Source organism: Macrobrachium nipponense, chromosome 3 (assembly GCF_015104395.2).
Source record: "Macrobrachium nipponense isolate FS-2020 chromosome 3, ASM1510439v2, whole genome shotgun sequence".
In the NCBI taxonomy this organism is placed as follows: Eukaryota; Metazoa; Arthropoda; class Malacostraca; order Decapoda; family Palaemonidae; genus Macrobrachium; species Macrobrachium nipponense.
This window is the reverse complement of record NC_087202.1, coordinates 141,308,849-141,327,966: the sequence shown is the minus strand read 5'-3', so window position 1 is coordinate 141,327,966 and position 19,118 is coordinate 141,308,849.

Here is a 19,118-nt window from a genome sequence, read left to right as displayed (position 1 = left end):
TTACGAATGTTGGTCTCTCACCGATTGTGGCTATGGTAGTTCAATTAAGGGATAATTACACTTGACTTCATTATGAAAAGTCTCAGCCACTTTCCATTGAAGCACAGCACCACATTTTTATGAACTGGGTAGTCCCAAGTATTAGGACTGTTCGGTCCGATCTCTCCCTGTCCTTATTTTATATTCATAAAAAAGTTGTATAATCACTTGCTGTAAGTCAGGCATTACTCAATGCGCAGAGACTTTTCTTAACGAAGTCGACCAGGGAGGAATTTCAGTTTCGGGGGTTGGCGGTTGGGGTTTTTGGGGTTATGACCACAGATTGGTAGGCTCAAATTAGCTCTAGGCCTGGTTTTCTCTCCACTAGCTTGGTTGTTTGTTAGTAATATGTTGCATTTTATTTGGAATACACCTTTTGAGGCAGGCAATTTTGGAGGGGGGCGGGGTTCCGAATAACATTCTGACATACCGTAAAATGGTGCAAGGGCCAAAAAAAAAAAGTTGTGAACGAATGCGGTTAGACTGATTAGAAACGGGTTGTCATGAGAACAGAAGCTGAAACGAATATAACTAATTCAGAGGAAGTTTGTGTAACCAGCAACTCTAAAACGTAATCGACGGAACCATTATCTGTTTAATGAAGAGATTAGCGAATCAGAACGAAATAGGAGACCAGACAGACCCCGAAATTCTGAATTCTGTGAGAAAAGACAATTTTAATCATAGACTAAAAGCATTAGGGTGAGAAGTACATCCTGGTGGGGGTTGGCGGGTAAGGTTTGGCTTGATTTACAACTCATAAAATCCCATACTCTCATTTCTGAGGATATGAACTCCGACTGATTATAATTAAAGGGAAAGAAATCAAAAAGAGAAAAAACGCCTGTGGCGGACGGCTGGTGGAACCTATAGCGTCAAAGAAAGAGACTGAGGGGATTCGGAATGTGTCCCAGAAGGATTCTGGCTTCAGAGAAACACACCAATAAGGCAGACCTCAGGGAATTATTCCATCACCAAAAGACTAAACAGTCTAGGTTTCTGAGTTGAAGGATGTATAGAGCAAAAGAGAATTAGCGGGGTAGGTCAAATAAAAAAACTAGAGAACTCTCTCTCTCTCTCTCTCTCTCTCTCTCTCTCTCTCTCTCTGTAATATTCATTATTTTCCCATTTGTGCGCTTACATGCATGGTAACCATAGAACTCACTGTGCATCTCTCTCTCTCTCTCTCTCTCGCTCTCTCTATCTCTCTCTCTTTCTCTCTCTCTCTGTAATATTCATCATTTTCCCATATGCGCGGTTATATGAATGATAGCCATAGCACTCATTGTACAGTTGGACACAGGTTTCCCTGGTACACCTTCTTGAGGGACTTCGAAAAATTATATGGTAACAGTGTTTACTGAGGGGGACGGGGGGAGGACTCTTCCTCTTTTAGCAAGAGTTCCACCAATAAGCTCTGGAATTCTTTCAGTGGGAGGAGTCATTAGGTATGGTTGGAGAAACACACACACACACACACACACACACACACACACTCACACGGAGTAAAAGAAAAAAAAAAAGAAATCTGAGCAGGTTATATCACTGTAACTAAGATTACTGTCTCACTTTTAATATAATTTTGTTTATTAAGATTCCATTTAACTTTCGTCTTGGTCGTTATCTTACCACCGTGTCTGTTATTATATATCGGTCATATGCATTACGCAATACTTAAAATTGATAAAAATTTTAGAGTTATATTGGTATTGGAGAGAATCACGAACATCATAACAGGATATTTTAACCTTATCACGTAAGCCAAGTTTATAGTATCCGTTGCAGTGCGTTTCCTACCAATAATATAATAGGAAGCTATAAAGAGAAGCGCAGCAGCACTTCATTGAACATACCCAAACACTATGAACTTGTTGAAAGTGTCCGACACCTTAGCTCCTCTCTCTCTCTCGCTCTCTTCTCTCTCTCATATCAGCTAATTTAAAGTGACATGTCATCCTAGAAATACCACTGCGCTAAGTATGCAGTTTTGATATGTCATTAACACAGTCTAATCTTGACTAAACTAATATATGCATATATATTTTTTCGGGGGGGGGGGGGGGGGGGTCCCCCCTCCGGGGATTGAGTCTTGTTGTTAAGTCGTCTTACAGGTTTTTGGAATTCTAAAATAATTCAAACTGACAAGCTTCTTGCTTTTGCTGTACCGATGTTGGGTTTGTATTCCCTCTTGAATATACAGTAGATGTTATACCCTACACGCCGTTCATTACAATAATTATTACATGATATGGATAAACATATTTACTTGGCTTATATTTTCTAATATATTAATTGTGATAAATGTTTTAATGTCATACGGACAAAAATTCCTTTCGCTCTTATCATCATTTGTGTGAGGATAATAGACAGACGTCTCTATTGTTAAACAGCCCCTTCCAGTCATTTACCTGTCCATTGTGGAAAGAGCTATTTGGAGAAATGTAGTTTGATTGATATTGTCCTAAGGTTATCTTTTTAGATAATTTTTAAAGAAAAAAATCAGGATAGCGAAATTCCCTTTAGATTTTGAACTCCTTTAAAATATCAAATTCACCTCTCTAAATAATAAATTATAATAATCATGACCATGAGGTAATCCAAATATACACACTCAATTTTTACATTTATTTTTAATATTAGTGAGAAGTCCAGCCACCTTCCTTCTAGATCACCTCTTGCAATCTGTTAGGCATAGAAGATTCATGGTTTCTGACGATCTGTGGTCGATTGTGGAAGAGTTTCCATTGTGTTCCCAGAGGTTCATAAGTTGATCTGGTCTCCTCTCCCTCTCAGATTCCCAACATTTACCAAATTAGCCTAAAATATTCTCAGTTGAGGTTCATGCCTGTATCCTTACTTGGCCAGCCAAGCAACTGCAGATCCTCTCGACCTTGAAACCATTCCTGGACTACTCTGGCCGTATGGATGGGGCAGCGGTCGTGAATGAAAATGACAGGAGCAGGCGGGGAGGAATAATTCCGCTCTTGAAGTGAAAGAAGTTAGCAATCATGAAGAATTTCAATGTATTTTTCACCAGTGACCCCCACTCAATCCTGGTGATATCATCCATATAATGTAAGAAGATCCAGCCCTACAAGTTTACTGTGACATGCCCATTCCTGGTCACCTCGTAAATTTCTTCTGTAGTATCTGAAGGGAAAAAATCTAATTTTTAACAATTTACGCTTTGCTTTTCGTAATAGGGAAAATAATGCTATATCGTTTATTGGAAATAAAATGCTAAGTAACAACCCTTGCAATAAGTTAAGAATGTTTATTCATCTGCAAGGATTAATACTTATAATAGCATTAACTTTGATCTGCAACAGTCCGTTATGCTATGATATTCTTTAATTCAGTAAACAGGCTGTACTCTATATTATAAGTTTGTCTACGTGATTATTCATAACATTAATTATGCATTTGCTTAATGCCTGAAAGCTGGCCATAATAGAACTAATGGGGGGTTTTCAATGAAGAATTTTTATTTTCACACTTCTCGTGGCAATATAATTCAATTAGCGGAAAATACATGGTTATTGACAAAATTATTATCTTTTGATTATAATTATTACCCTTGCTTATAATTATTATAGGCTGACTGTTATTAATGATTATAGAAACTCACCTTATATTACTCGGTCTTCAGTTTATGTATTCTGCCGTGACTTCCTGCTAGTAAAAGACCTTTCGTCACTGCATACGACTCGAGACCAAAATTCCATAACCTCCCCCACAAACTGTTGAACAAAGGCAAGCCTATCAGCACGATGCCGTTCGGCGAGATATTCCTTCTTGGCAGGAATTCTATGAGGTATTCCTGCCTCATGCAGACGTCTTCGCACCGTCATAGCCGAAACATTTAATACCAGATGTTCACAAATAGCAATAGTATTGGTAAAAGGATCTTCTTATGCTGCTCGTCGAATGTCGTCGTTATCCTAACGGGTGGTCATTCGTGGTGGAGGTCTTCGAACTGAAATAGGTAATTAACATGCAGATACCTAGATAATCAAGATTAATTATAGCCTGTTTAATTATAGGAACGCTATTTGGTATTCTGGGAAGTAAAGAGAAAGAATCACTATAAGAGTTCAACAGGACCAAAGCAACTGTAATTTAGGTTTCATAATTTCACGGGTTTATAAGGTTTAAATTAAAAAATTAAGAAATAAATGAAATAAATAAATGCTATCCAAAGTCGGTCAATTTCCCAGTCTAAGCGTGCCTCCTTTTCCATTTATTTACTGTTGTAGGGGAGACGTATTGAAAGCCCACTTTCTCGTAGAGCGACGATCTGTGCCCGGAGAACTATATGTTGCTGTTCATTTGGAGACTATAACGAATAATACTAGCAGAGGAGATAACCTATCAAAATTTATACAACACCTTAGTCTAGCCATGATTGGGTGACAAACTTGTTAGCGTGTAATAGGGGTGCTGTAGCAGTGATATCGTTATCACCGAACAAAGTGATATATTAAATCACACGATTAGTGGGACTGATTGATTGGTTGGCTGTTACTGGCATTGCAACATCTCAGGTCATTACTGTCATTGATAACGTTTAAAATTCTGTATGTCTTCATAATGAAAAATTGTTAATTGTCTGTTTGAAACACTGTTTACTAAAGGTGGTGCTGTTCCTCTCTTAACGTGAATTCCACTAATCCACTTTCGAGCTGTTTTAGTGTATAAGAGGTTGGAGGATGCAAACCTGTAATAAGTATTAATCCTCATAGATGAATAGACATTATCTTAATGCAGGGGTTGTTACTTAGCATTACATTTCCCCTACCGATATATCATTATTTTCCCTGTTACAGTTCCTCGCTGGACGAGTGGTTTTCGCGCTCGGCTGCCAATTCGGTGGTCCGAAGTTCGAATCCCGGCTCGGCCAACGCGGAATCGGAGGAATTTATTTCTGGTGATAGATATTCATTTCTCGATATAGTGTGGTTCGGATCTCACAATAAACTGTAGGTCCCGTTGCTAGGTGACCAATTGGTTCCTAGCCACGAAAAAAATATCTAATCCTTCGGGCCAGCCCTAGGAGAGTTGTTAATCAGCTCAGTGGTCTGGTAAAACTAAGATATACTTTTTTTTCCTGTTACGGAAAGCAACGCGTAAATTGTAAAAAAATTCAGATTGTTTTCCTTCAGATAATACCAAGGAAACATTTACGAAGTGGCCAGGAGTGGCTTGTAACCGTAAACGTGTGGGCCTGGATTTCCTTACATGGTATATGTGATATCACCAAGACTGAAGGTTTTCATCAGTGAAAAATACGTAAAATTCTTCAAGATTTCTTTCTCCCTTCACTTCACCGGCGGAATTATCCCTTTTCACTTAGTCCTGTCATTTTCATTCATGACAGCTGCCCCACCCCCCATACCATACGGCCAGAATAGTCCAGGAATGGTTTTCAAGGTCGAGAGGATTTGAATTGGTTGACTGGCCAAATAAGGGTGCAGACATGAACCCCATAGATCCCGAGAAAGATTAAGTCGATTAAAGATTGAACAATTAATTCACAGGTGCCCACCGAGGAGAGGTCCGAAGTGCAGTGGAAAAATCACTGAATTTTCTAATCAGTTTTCTCCCATGTATACATTAAAAAAAGATTATTTTTGTTCCATTATTTTTTATGCTTATCCATTTCGTATGAAGTAGCTACTGTCGCATGTCTTATGTAATATAAGCAGGTTAGGGGTAATTACGTTTGCTTTATGTCTATTACAATTCGAATCATAATTACCTGACCTGTTATCGAATTACAATTATAACTTCAATTACAAAATGGGGAACAATATCAAATACGATCATTAGTATAATTTCACAATTGTAATCACAGCTACAAATACATTATAAAATTATTATTCAATTACATTTCCGCACACCCATTTCCTTAAACAAATGCAGATAGTTGCAAAAGTGTTTATACTTGAGTTTAGTGTCCTTTTACAGTCAATTTCTGCAACAATTGTAAGTTGTAACTTTTAATACCTTTAGTACAAAATACAAAACAAACATATCTAAAATATTTTAGAACTGCAGAAATTATCATTAACATCATATGATTTGCCTAAGTAAATTGTTAGTATGTTTATTGTGTTGAAAATTATTATGCTCATTATAAGAAAATAATACTGAAATACAAAACTCAAATATTGGAAAACATTTTCGCAAAACTTTGTACAAAAAAAGGAAATAAATGGAATAAAAATTTTTTTAGAATTGGTAGCTGGTTTGTTAACATTCTCCCTTAATAATATAATAAATAAATTGGGTAGCGACTCAAAACATCTCTATTGCATGTGGTTAAGATGAGTTCTCGAAAAGTAAGAGGGCTGCTCTAGGATAACAATTTCAAATAAAGTACTTTATTATTTGAACTTTTCAGTTACAATTACGATTACCATTAAGTATAAATAAAAAACAAACGCAATTACAGTTAACTTCAAAACGTGTAATTAAAAACATTTCAGATAAATGACAATTACTCCAAGCCTGAATAAAAGGTAATGTTTAATTGTAATTGGTAAAGCTCCCTTACTGTGGGTTTCACAGACAGTGCAGTCACGTTTTTGGTCAATAACCCTGTAATGAAGACTGGTATCAGTACGAGATTTTGCTATAATTTTTGCGCTATAATCAAGGCTTTAACTCTAATGAATGTCCGGTAAAAATGCTCAATTTTTATTTGTAACACAGAGCAACTATAACCAGTTACCTATTCAAACCAATCTGTAGGCAATAGGCGGCTCTCTCTTTGCTAAAAAAAAAAGTTGAAAAGTTGCGTGACAAACGGATTTCTGCTACCATGCATATGGCTGATGCCCTGAGTCCAAATGAAGATTGCGAAGGAGGTAACCAAACACAAGTATAACAGTAGCTTTACCATCAATCACAGTGTCTATCGTTCTACTACTCCACTATACATGCAGATATCGATTCTCACTTCCTAATCATATAATCATTTACTCCTAACCCAAATCAATAGTCACTAAAGAAAGAAAAAAAAAAATTTGACCTCAAGATAAAAATAGTAATAGCTACTACTACTGCTGCTGCTACTGCTGCTGCTACTGCTGCTGATGCTAAGAATAATAGTAAAAAAAATGCTATATCACTGGTTATTATTATTAATAATTAATTAATATTGTTCCCTTGTTTTCAACGTAGAGCAAAAGTAATATATCCATGCCTAAGGTAAGGTAGTACGGTACGGAATTTGCACATTTTTCCGTACCTGAACAGTACCGTACCGTACTTTGGTAAAATTGTCATTGCGTAATTCCGTACTGTACACATAGGCTAAATATCAACCGTACCGTACTGTACCGTAATGCCAGCAACCGAGTGAATCGTTAGATATAAACAACATTGTAAATTATTATTAGATTAGATAGATGGATAGATAAAAAAATCGTACAAAATATACTTAAACTGAAGTAACATTCAGAGAGAGTGAGAGAGAGAGAGAATGGATGGGGAGGAGAGGTGAGGGAAGGAAGAGGAAGGGGGTGGAAGTGGAGGTGGAGAGGAGAAGAAGAAGACAGGCGGTTCAAGGAACACGCGTTTACGAGTGCTCCTGTATTTCTCATTTTGAGCTTATCCCAGGGATTTACACTCGATTTTCTACTGGATCCAGCAGTGCATAACAGTGATGTGACTTTAGTGTGGTGCTTTGCAGTGCCTTACGTGCTAAAACAGTGATGTAATTTAGGTAAATTGATACACTCCTAATAGAAGAAGAGTCTTGGCCGGTAAACGAATATGCCCTGAGGCGATTTGCCTCGGGGGTTTAGTGGCTAGCGGCGTCCTCCCTCTCTCCCGTCCACCCACCCTCCCTCTCACCTCCCTTCCCCGGCTAAACAGTACTGCCAGTTAGCCCGCAAATAAAGCGGGTTCATTAAGATGGGTTTTAATACAAATGCTCTCAGGAGAAAGGACTCCATAGGCCTGCATTTTACAGCACCTTATGCAACCATGGAAATGGTTGGTAATGTTTTATTCAGGGATACAAAATTAAAGATTAGTGACATAAAAGGTGTTCAGAATATAAGTCGAAATAAGATTGTAGTAAAACTGATCTCAGCAGATATATTTACAGATGTTGTGAATAATTTTGAGGATAAGGTTATCAAGATAAATGATACAGACTCAGTGAAGGTTGTGAATTTAAGTTCGCAAGTGTCATTTGTATCAATAAGGAACGCACCTTTCGAGATGGACGATCAAGTAATAATAGATATATTGAATAGGTATGGAAAGGTAGATCAGTTAAGGCATAACAAATACGCAGTTGGACCTTTCGAAGGTTTACTCAGTGGCATTCGTACGGCAAAGATGAGGGTTAGAGCAAATATCCCTTCATCAATTTATATTGGTGGCTACAATTTAACTTTTCTTTACAGTGGACAGAGAAGAACGTGTTATAAGTGTGGCAAGAAGGTCATTTAGTGAAGGACTGCAATATATCTAACTGAGAGAAATTACAGTTTTAATGAAGGTGATTTTCCTGAAATACAAAGAAATGAAAAGAATACATCCAATGTGAACAATAATGGAGGGGACGAAGAGCATGAAGGCAGAGCAAAGTCGCAGAATGAAAGAGAGAGAGAGGAACTAGTCGTAGGAAACGTTCATTCAGACTTACTAAGTGATGAAAGCACGAGAACGCCCACTAAGACAAGGACTGAAGATGGACAAATGAACGAAATGGAAACGCCTAAGGAAAGACAAGACGACGAAGCAGATGAAGGGTTAATGGAAAACCCTGTATCACCTGACGAAGGACTCATTATTTCGACAATAGAAGCAAGAAATCCACGCTGATGAGGCTGACATCGGAAAGGAAATGGACTTTCAATTAAGCCAAGTACAAAATGAAGAGGAGCCAATCAAAGAAGTGGAGAATGAAATTCAGGAAACATGAAGCAAACGAAAGAAGTAACATTGAATATGACGAAGAACATACAATAGACAGTGTTTTAAATTTGGAAACATGAGTGAAGACGGAATGTGGCAAGCTACAATTAGTGACGAACCAAGTACAGGCATTCGTCTGAGGTTAACCAAGGATAGTGGTGTGCTCTCCGAGCCGAACATGGATGAAGGTAAATCAGTGCTCGATGAACCCAAAAGTAGTTCTGAAGATGAGACAAGTCAATTGCCTGTGAATAAACGTTTTAAATTAGATGAAAGATGACGAGATCCTTCTTATATTTGGAGCCTTCACTTACCTAAATTTAGCAAACTATTAATGTTAATGTCTATGTATGGATCATAAGCATATTAAATTGATTGATTTTATGTATTTTTATCATTTGGATGTAATATTTGTGCAAGAACATAATGTCAAAGAAATATCGCAACTTGAGTATGTTGAAAAGCATTGCGATATCATACTGAATCCAACTTTTTCGTTGCTTGGAAGGGAGGCACAGCTATCCTTTTCAATAAAAAGTCAAGAGTGAAGGTTCTGAATCATGAGATGGATGTAAAGGGTCAAATAATCAGTGTAAAATGTTCCTATAAAGGAACAGATTTCCGATTAGTAAATGTATATGCCCCTTCTGGGACAAATAAGAAAAAGGAAAGGGAGGAATTGTTCTTAAATGTTATGCTGTATTACTTGAGAAACAATTTACGAAATGTGATCATAGGGGGCGATTGGAACAGTATAACAAGTAAGAGAGATTGTTCTAACTATGATAACCATATTAGTTCTGAAGCTCTTCAAAAGGTTGAAAAATGATTTTGACAGCTAAGAGATGTTGTGGCTCTTAACAAATTGTTTGATAGAGTATACGTTATATAAGGCATAACTATGGCTCTAGGATTGATCGTATATATGTACGAGATCTGAGAAATAATGTAACTGAATCTGAAAATATACCATTGAGTTGGTCTGATCATAATTCTGTTAGGGTTAAGATTAAGATGGACAATGATATTAGTATTGGCAAGGGATACTGGAAATTGAATACAAATATACTAAGTAACTCTATAACAATGGGACAAAACTTTTTACAAATTTTGGGGGGAATTTGAAAGGGAAAATAGGTGATTTACAATTTCATTCAATTTTAGATGGGTGGAATTATGCAAAGGGTCAACTTAGACTCTTTTTTCGTTAAAATCTCAAAAACTATTAATCAGGAGAGATTTGGTTACTGAATTTGCTGAAAACAGAATTAAGGAGAAATTATTGGATCCATTCTGCCAACTGCAATAGTTTCAAAAAAATAGAGGAACTTAAAGAAAGAATAAATCTGATTGAAGATGAAAATATGTGAAGGGTTAAGAGGAGCTAGAAATTGATGAATAAAGAATGGAATGGTGAAAAAATATCTACATATTTGATAGGAAAAGAAAAGAATGTGAAAACTAGTATCGTTAAACTTTGTGAAAAGGAGGGAGGGTATATGTATCAGATACAAAGTCTATACAAAGGAATATATTTGAGTTTTATACAAATCTATACAAAGAAGAAGCTGTTGACTCTGAATTAAAATATTAAATTTCTTGAAACTATGAACGCTGTCATAGATGACGACATGAATTTGACCCTGAAGGCTGAAGTAACAGAGAAAGAGGTTTGGAAAGCTATATGTGGAATGCAAAATGGGAAATGCCCTGGTATGGATGGATTAGCTATCGAATTCTACAAAAAACTATGTGGAGTATTATAAAAAACGAATTTCTGAAAGTACTGAGATATACATTTACTAAATTTGAAATGTGGAAAGACTTAAATAAGGGAATTATTAAGCTTGTACCAAAGGGTGGAGGAAGAAGTGTGATCTTAATAACTGGAGACCTATAACCATGTTAAACGTAGATTACAAAATTATAGCAAGTTGTGGCAAACAGATTAAAGTCAATGCTTTCAACATTCGTATCAAAGGAACAGTTCTGTGCTGTCCCTGGAAGGTCTATAATAATTGTAACACATTGTTAAGGGATATAATATACTACTTGAATAATGAGAACAAGCCAGCTGCCCTAATAAACCTAGATTGGTACAAAGCATTCGACAGGATTAATCTGGACTTCTCTTTGAGATACTGTCCAAACTTGGATTTTCCTTAGATTTTGCCAAACTTAATTAAAATGCTTTATAAGGATGCCAAAAGTTGCATATCCACAAATGGCCATATATCCGATACATTTCCTATAAGAAAGTCTGTTCGACAGGTTGCCCATTATCAATGATTTTATTTGTTATAGCTCAAGAACCATTGTACAGAATGCTGAAGCTAAAGTGAAGGAATTTTCTTCAGACTTTCCAAATGGTTTAAAAACTGTTGTTGTTGGCTTTGCTGATGATAGCACTATTATTGTAAATAAATTAAAAAGGTATTAAGAAAGCTTCACGGGTCATTAGTGAGTATGAAGAAGCAAGTGGAGCGAGACTTAACAAAAAGAAAACATACCTGGTGGGAATTGGATCATGGAAAGATAAAGTTGACTGGCCAGAAACCGGATAGAAAGGAAAATGGACAGTTTTAAAATCCTAGGTATAATCCATAATAATGATTAGAACAATCTGTACGGTTGAACTGGGAAAACACCAAAGACAATATTTTGAAAATGTTAGGGCCACTTTATAAACGAAGACTAACTTTATTCCAAAAGAGTGTACTAGTGAATGTAACTGTACTATCCAAGGCATGGTATATTTCCCAGGTGTATCCAGTTCCAGCTGATGTTGTAGATGTATAGAAAAGTGTATTTTCAAATATTTGTGGAATGGGAATTATCAGCCCATCAAAGGAAAACCATGTACCTCCTAAAGAGTCAAGGAGGATCGCGGATTGTAAATCTAACTGTGAAAGCAAATTGCATGCTTTTTAGCAGCTTTTTACAAATGGTATTATTAACAAAGCAATAGGATTGTGAAATCACTGCATATTATTGTAAGCTGAGACTTTCTTACCTTGTTGATTTTAACAGATTTAAGGAATCCACAATTTTTAACACTATATATTATGACAAATTAATAAAGATACTTCATTCTGTAATAAAGATAAAGACCTATCCTTTGCTAAAATCGCAAATATTTATTGTTACATGATGAGTGGTGAATCAATTCTACTAAATATTGAAGAAAACTATCCATTGTTTAACTGGAATGTTGTTTGGGAAAATTTTAATAATATAATGGATTGATCCAATAAACAGGGAAATATTGTTCAAGTATATCCATGAAGTCTTAGCTACAAAGGATAAGTTATTTATGATGAACATAACTGATATTATCTGTGTAGTAATTGCGGAGAGGCTGAAACAATTATGCATTTAGTTTATTTTTGTAAATTGAAGAGAACAGTTGTAAACTGGATGAAAAAGATATTGAGCCAGGTTTGTAAAATAAATACTGTAAGTTTTCTAAAGGTTTTAAAACTAGATTTTCAAACATACTCAAAAAAAGATAAAAAATACAGCAATGATTTTAATAAGTGAATATATAACTGGAATTTTGGTACATTCATAAAGTAATGCCCTTAACAGATGAGTTAAGTATGATTTCGTTCATAAGAAGTAGAATGTGCAAACAAGATTTGTATTGTTAAAAGCACTTGGGGATAAAAGTAAAAAAATCTTTACTTCCCAATATGTCCATTCTTCTTTTTTTGGTAATTAATAATTTCATTTATGTAAATAAATTGTAATGTATATACAATATTATAAATTGTAAGAAACTATAAATGTATATTTTCTAAATAAAAGTAAAAAAAAAAAAAAATCCTTCGGGCCAGCCCTAGGAGAGTTGTTAATCAGCTCAGTGGTCTGGTAAAAACTAAGATATACTTTTTTCCTGTTACGGAAAGCAACGCGTAAATTGTAAAAAAATTCAGATTGTTTTCCTTCAGATAATACCAAGGAAACATTAGGCGAAGTGGCCAGGAGTGGCTTGTAACCGTAAGCGTGTGGGCCTGGATTTCCTTACATGGTATATGTGATATCACCAAGACTGAAGGTTTTCATCAGTGAAAAATACGTTAAAATTCTTCAAGATTTCTTTCTCCCTTCACTTCACCGGCGGAATTATCCCTTTTCACTTAGTCCTGTCATTTTCATTCATGACAGCTGCCCCATCCATACGGCCAGAATAGTCCAGGAATGGTTTCAAGGTCGAGAGGATTTGAATTGGTTGACTGCCAAATAGGGTTGCAGACATGAACCCCATAGATCCCGAGAAAGATTAAGTCGATTAAAGATTGAACAATTAATTCACAGGTGCCCCGAGAGAGGCCGAAGTGCAGTGGAAAAATCACTGAATTTCTAATCAGTCTCCCATGTATACATTAAAAAAAGATTATTTTTGTTTCCATTTTTTTATGCTTATCCATTTCGTATGAAGTAGCTACTGTCGCATGTCTTATGTAATATAAGCAGGTTAGGGGTAATACGTTTGCTTTATGTCTATTACAATTCGAATCATAATTACCTGACCTGTATCGAATTACAATTATAACTTTCAATTACAAAATGGGGAACAATATCAAATACGATCATTAGTATAATTTCACAATTGTAATCACAGCTACAAATACATATATAAAAATAATTATTCAATTACATTTCGCACACCCATTTCCTTAAACAAATGCAGATTGTTGCAAAAGTGTTTATACTTGAGTTTAGTGTCCTTTACAGTCAATTTCTGCAACAATTGTAAGTTGTAACTTTTAATACCTTTAGTACAAATACAAAACAAACATGTCTAAAATATTTTAGAAACTGCAGAAATTGTCATTAACATCATATGATTTGCCTAAGTAAATTGTTAGTATGTTTATTGTGTTGAAAATTATTATGCTCATTATAAGAAAATGATACTGAAATACAAAACTCAAATATTGGAAAACATTTCGCAAAACTTTGTACAAAAAAAGGAAATAAATGGAATAAAATTTTTTTAGAATTGGTAGCTGGTTTGTTAACATTCTCCTTAATAATATAATAAATAAATTGGTAGCGACTCAAAACATCTCTATTGCATGTGGTTAAGATGAGTTCTCGAAAAGTAAGAGGGCTGCTCAAGGATAACAATTTCAAATAAAGTACTTTATTATTGAACTTTTCAGTTACAATTACGATTACCATTAAGTATAAATAAAAAACAAACGCAATTACAGTTAACTTCAAAACTGTGTAATTAAAAACATTTCAGATAAATGACAAATTACTCCAAGCCTGAATAAAAGGTAATGTTTAATTGTAATTGGTAAAGCTCCCTTACTGTGGGTTTCACAGACAGTACAGTCACGTTTTTGGTCAATAACCCTGTAATGAAGACTGGTATCAGTACGAGATTTTGCTATAATTTTTGCGCTATAATCAAGGCTTTAAACTCTAATGAATGTCCGGTAAAAAATGCTCAATTTTTATTTGTAAACACAGAGCAAACTATAACCAGTTACCTATTTCAAACCAATCTGTAGGCAATAGGCGGCTCTCTCTTTGCTCAAAAAAAAAAGTTGAAAAGAAAAAGTTGCGTGACAAACGGATTTCTGCTACCATGCATATGGCTGATGCCCTGAGTCCAAATGAAGATTGCGAAGGAGGTAACCAAACACAAGTATAACAGTAGCTTTACCATCAATCACAGTGTCTATCGTTCTACTACTCCACTATACATGCAGATATCTCTCACTCTAATCATTATAATCATTTACTCCTAACCCAAATCAATAGTCACTAAAGAAAGAAAAAAAAAATTTGACCTCAAGATAAAAATAGTAATAGCTACTACTACTGCTGCTGCTACTGCTGCTGCTACTGCTGCTGATGCTAAGAATAATAGTAAAAAAATGCTATATCACTGGTTATTATTATTAATAATTAATTAATATTGTTCCCTTGTTTTCAACGTAGAGCAAAAGTAATATATCCATGCCTAAGGTAAGGTAGTACGGTACGGAATTTGCACATTTTTCCGTACCTGAACAGTACCGTACCGTACTTTGGTAAAATTGTCATTGCGTAATTCCGTACTGTACACATAGGCTAAATATCAACCGTACCGTACTGTACCGTAATGCCAGCAACCGAGTGAATCGTTAGATATAAACAACATTGTAAATTATTATTAGATTAGATAGATGGATAGATAAAAAAATCGTATAAAATATACTTAAACTGAAGTAACATTCAGAGAGAGTGGGAGAGAGAGAGAATGGATGGGGAGGAGAGGTGAGGGAAGGAAGAGGAAGGGGGTGGAAGTGGAGGTGGAGGGAGAGGGTAGGCGAATTTTTTTTTCTTTATACTGTCGTGTTCATATCCATTTCTGGCTAATCGAGCCTTTTGCCTCTTCGTACAGGACAAGTGTCTATTCTTTATAATTTGTGATTCATGATTCTCTTAAAAATTACACTACATCAAAAACTCGTACTTATACGAATCTTAGTTACAGAGAAATAGGTTTTAGAATTCGCGAACACTTTTACCGAGCTCATTTTACGAAGCAGTGCTCAACGAGTATTCAGTTCTCAATGTAATTATTAACAGGAACAATAATTACGTGAGCTTATTATATTTAACAGTAGTAACTTTATTTCATACCATGGTGATTATGATCCCTATTGGCTAATCCTACAATCAAGGAACGATGTAATGATATATGAAGCAATGTATTGTTTTACTTTGACTCGAACAGAGTCTGAATCCCAACGGAGGTGAGGTCGTCAGCAGGATTTTTAAATAGGTCAGACTTCATAACCACTCACCATGAATCGAAGGGACACAAATCTGGCGTTGCGAGGAGGAATTGTCACTTTACTCGACAATAGCTTCCTGATACGACCCATTGCACGTGATGTTGGTGTGTCACCCACCACGGTACAGTTGTGGATAAGAAGGTGGGAGGAGAGTGGGAACTTGAACGACTTGCGTAAGTTGTTTATGCTGAATAATTGGTGGATATGTTACATTGTTCATGGTTATTTAATCCGCCCGCCCCGGGGACCTCGGCGGGCCGACTGGCCCGCCCGCCCCGGGGACCTCGGCGGGCACAGTGGCCCGCCCGCCCCGGGGACCTCGGCGGGCACAGTGGCCCGCCCGCCCCGGGGACCTCGGCGGGCCCACAGGCCAGCCCGCCCCGGGACCTCGGCGGGCCCAGCGGCCCGCCCGCCCCGGGGACCTCGGCGGGCCCAGCGGCCTGCCCGCCCGGCGACCTCGGCGGGCCCAGTGGCCCGCCCGCCCCGGGGACCTCGGCGGGCCCACAGGCCCGCCTCCCTCCCCGGGGACCTCGGCGGGCCCACAGGCCCCGCCCGCACCCCGGGGACCTCGGCGGGCCCACAGGCCCGCCCGCCCCGGGGACCTCGGCGGGCCCAGTGGCCCGCCCGCCCCGGGGACCTCGGCGGGCCCAGTGGCCCGCCCGCCCCGGGGACCTTGGCGGGCCCACTGACCCGCCCGCCCCGGGGACCTCGGCAGGCCCACAGGCCGCCCGCCCCGGGGACCTTGGCGGGCCCACAGGCCCGCCCGCCCTAGGGACCTCTGCGGGCCCACATGCCCGCCCGCCCCGGGGACCTCGGCGGGCCCAAAGGCCCGCCCGCCCCGGGGACCTCGGCGGGCCCACAGGCCCGCCCCCCCGCCCCCCCCGGGGACCTCGGCGGGCCCAGTGGCCCGCCCGCCCCGGGGACCTCGGCGGGCCCAGTGGCCCGGCCCGCCCCGTCCCCGGGGACTCGGCGGGCCCACAGGCCTGCCCGCCCCAAGGGACCTCGGCGGGCCCACAGGCCCGCCCGCCCCGGGGGACCTAGGTGGGCCCAGTGGCCCCGCCCGCCCGCCCCGGGGACCTCGGCGGGCCCACTGGCCGCCCCGCACCGGGGACCTCCCGCCCGCCCCGGGGCCCCCGGGGACCTCGGCGGGCCCACAGGCCCGCCCGCCCCGGGGACCTCGGCGGGCCCACAGGCCGCCCGCCCCGGGGACCTCGGCAGGCCCACAGGGCCCGCCCGCCCCGGGGACCTCGGTCGGGGCCCACAGGCCCGCGTGCCCCGGGGACCTCGGCGGGCCCACAGGCCCGCCCGCCCCGTACCTCGGCGGGCCCACAGGCCCACCCACCCCGCCCCGGGGACCTCGGCGGGCCCAGTGGCCCGCCGCCCTGGGACCTCGGCGGGCCCAGTGGCCCGCCCCGCCCCGGGACCTCGGCGGGCCCACAGGCCCACCCGCCCCGGGGACCTCGGCGGGACCACTGGCCCGCCCGCCCCGGGGACCTCGGCGGGCCCACAGGCCCACCCGCCCGCCCCGGGGACCTCGGCGAGCCTCCTTGCCCGCCCGCCCCGGGGATCTCGGCGGGCCTCCTGGCTCGCCCGCCCACCCCTGGGCGGTTTGGCGGGCTTTGCCCGCCGTCCCTGCAGACACTTACCCTTTGCTTAGTCTTAGAACCAGAATATGCCACTGAATCCTTGCAAATCTCCTCAGGCTTCTCTCAATCCATTCTTCCTTCCCGCCCGCCCCGGGACCTCTGGGGTCCCAGCCCGCCCCTGCTCCCCGGGGACCTCGGTGGGCCACAGGCCCGTCTGCCCTGGGGACCTCGGCGGGCCCAGTGGCCCGCCCGCCTCCGGGCCACCTCGGCAGGGCCCCAGTGGCCAGCCCGGGCGGCCCGGGCCCACCCTCCGCCCGCACGGGACCTCGGCGGGCCCACAGGCCGCCCGCACCGAACCTCAGGGGGCCCGTCCCGCCGGGGACCTCGGCGGGCCCGTGGGCCCGCCCGCCCCGGGGACCTCGGCGGGCTGCCCAGGCCCCGACCTCGGCGGGCCCACTGGCCCGCCCCGGGGCCTCCCCGTGGGGACCTCGGCGGGCCCACTGGCCCCGCCCGCCCTGGGACTCGGCGGGCGGGCCCGGGCCCGGCGCCCCGGACCCTCGGCGGGCCCACACCCTGGCCCGCCCGCCCCGGGGACCTCGGCGGGCCCATGGCCCGCCCGCCCGGGGACCTCGGCGGGCCCCGTGGCCCGCCCCGCCCCGGGGACCTCGGCGGGCCCCAGTGGCCCGCCCGCCCCGGGGACCTCTGCGGGCCCAGTGGCCCGCCCGCCCCGGGGCCTCGGCGGGCCCACAGGCCCGCCCGCCCGGGGGACCTCGGCGGTCCCCAACCAGCCCCCCCCCCGGGGGACCTCGGCGGGCCCCTGGCCCGCCCGGCCCGGGGACCTCGGCGGGCCCACTGGCCCGACCCGCCCTGGGGCCTCGGTAGGCCCCGTGGCCCGCCCCCCCGGCGGGGACCTCCGGCGGGCCCAGTGGCCCGCCCGCCCATCCCGGGACCTCCCCCGAGCAGTGGCCCCGCCCGGCGGACCTCGGCGGGCCCACAGGCCCCGCCCGCCCGCCCCGGGGACCTCGGCGGGCCCAGTGGCCCGCCCGCCCCGGGGACCCTCGGCGGGCCCATGGCCCCCGCCCGCCCCGGGGACCTCGGCGGGCCCACTGGGCCCGCCCGCCCCGGGGACCTCGGCGGGCCCACAGGCCCCACCCGCCCCGCCCGACCTCGGCGAGCCTCCTCGGCCCCGGGGATCCGGCGGGGCCTCCTTCCCGCCCGCCCCGGGGACCTCGGCGGGTTCCCAGTGGCCCGTTTCCCGGCCCGGGGACCTCGGCGGGCCCACTGGCGCCCGCCCGCCCTGGGGACATCGGTAGGCCCAGTGGCCTGCCCGCCCCGGGGGGACCTCGGCGGGCCCCAGTGGCCCGCCCGCCTCCGGGACCTCGGTCGAGCCCAGGTGGCCCGCCCGCCCCGGGGACCTCGGCGGGACCAAAGGCCCGCCCGCCCCGGGGACCTCGGCGGGCCCAGTGGCCCGCCCGCCCCGGGGACCTCGGCGGGCCCAGTGGGCCCGCCCGCCCCGGGGACCTCGGCGGGCCCACCTGGCCCGCCCACCCCGGGGACCATCGGCGGGCCCACTGGTCCCGCCGCCTCGGGGGACTTCGGCGGGCCCACTGGCCCGCCACCGCCCTGGGGACCTCGGCGGGCCCACTGGCCCGCCCGCCCCGGGAACCTCGGCGGGCCCAGTGGCCCGCCCGCCCCGGGGACCTCGGTCGGGCCCAGTGGCCGCCCGCCCCGACCTCGGCGGGCCCAGTTGGCCCGCCCG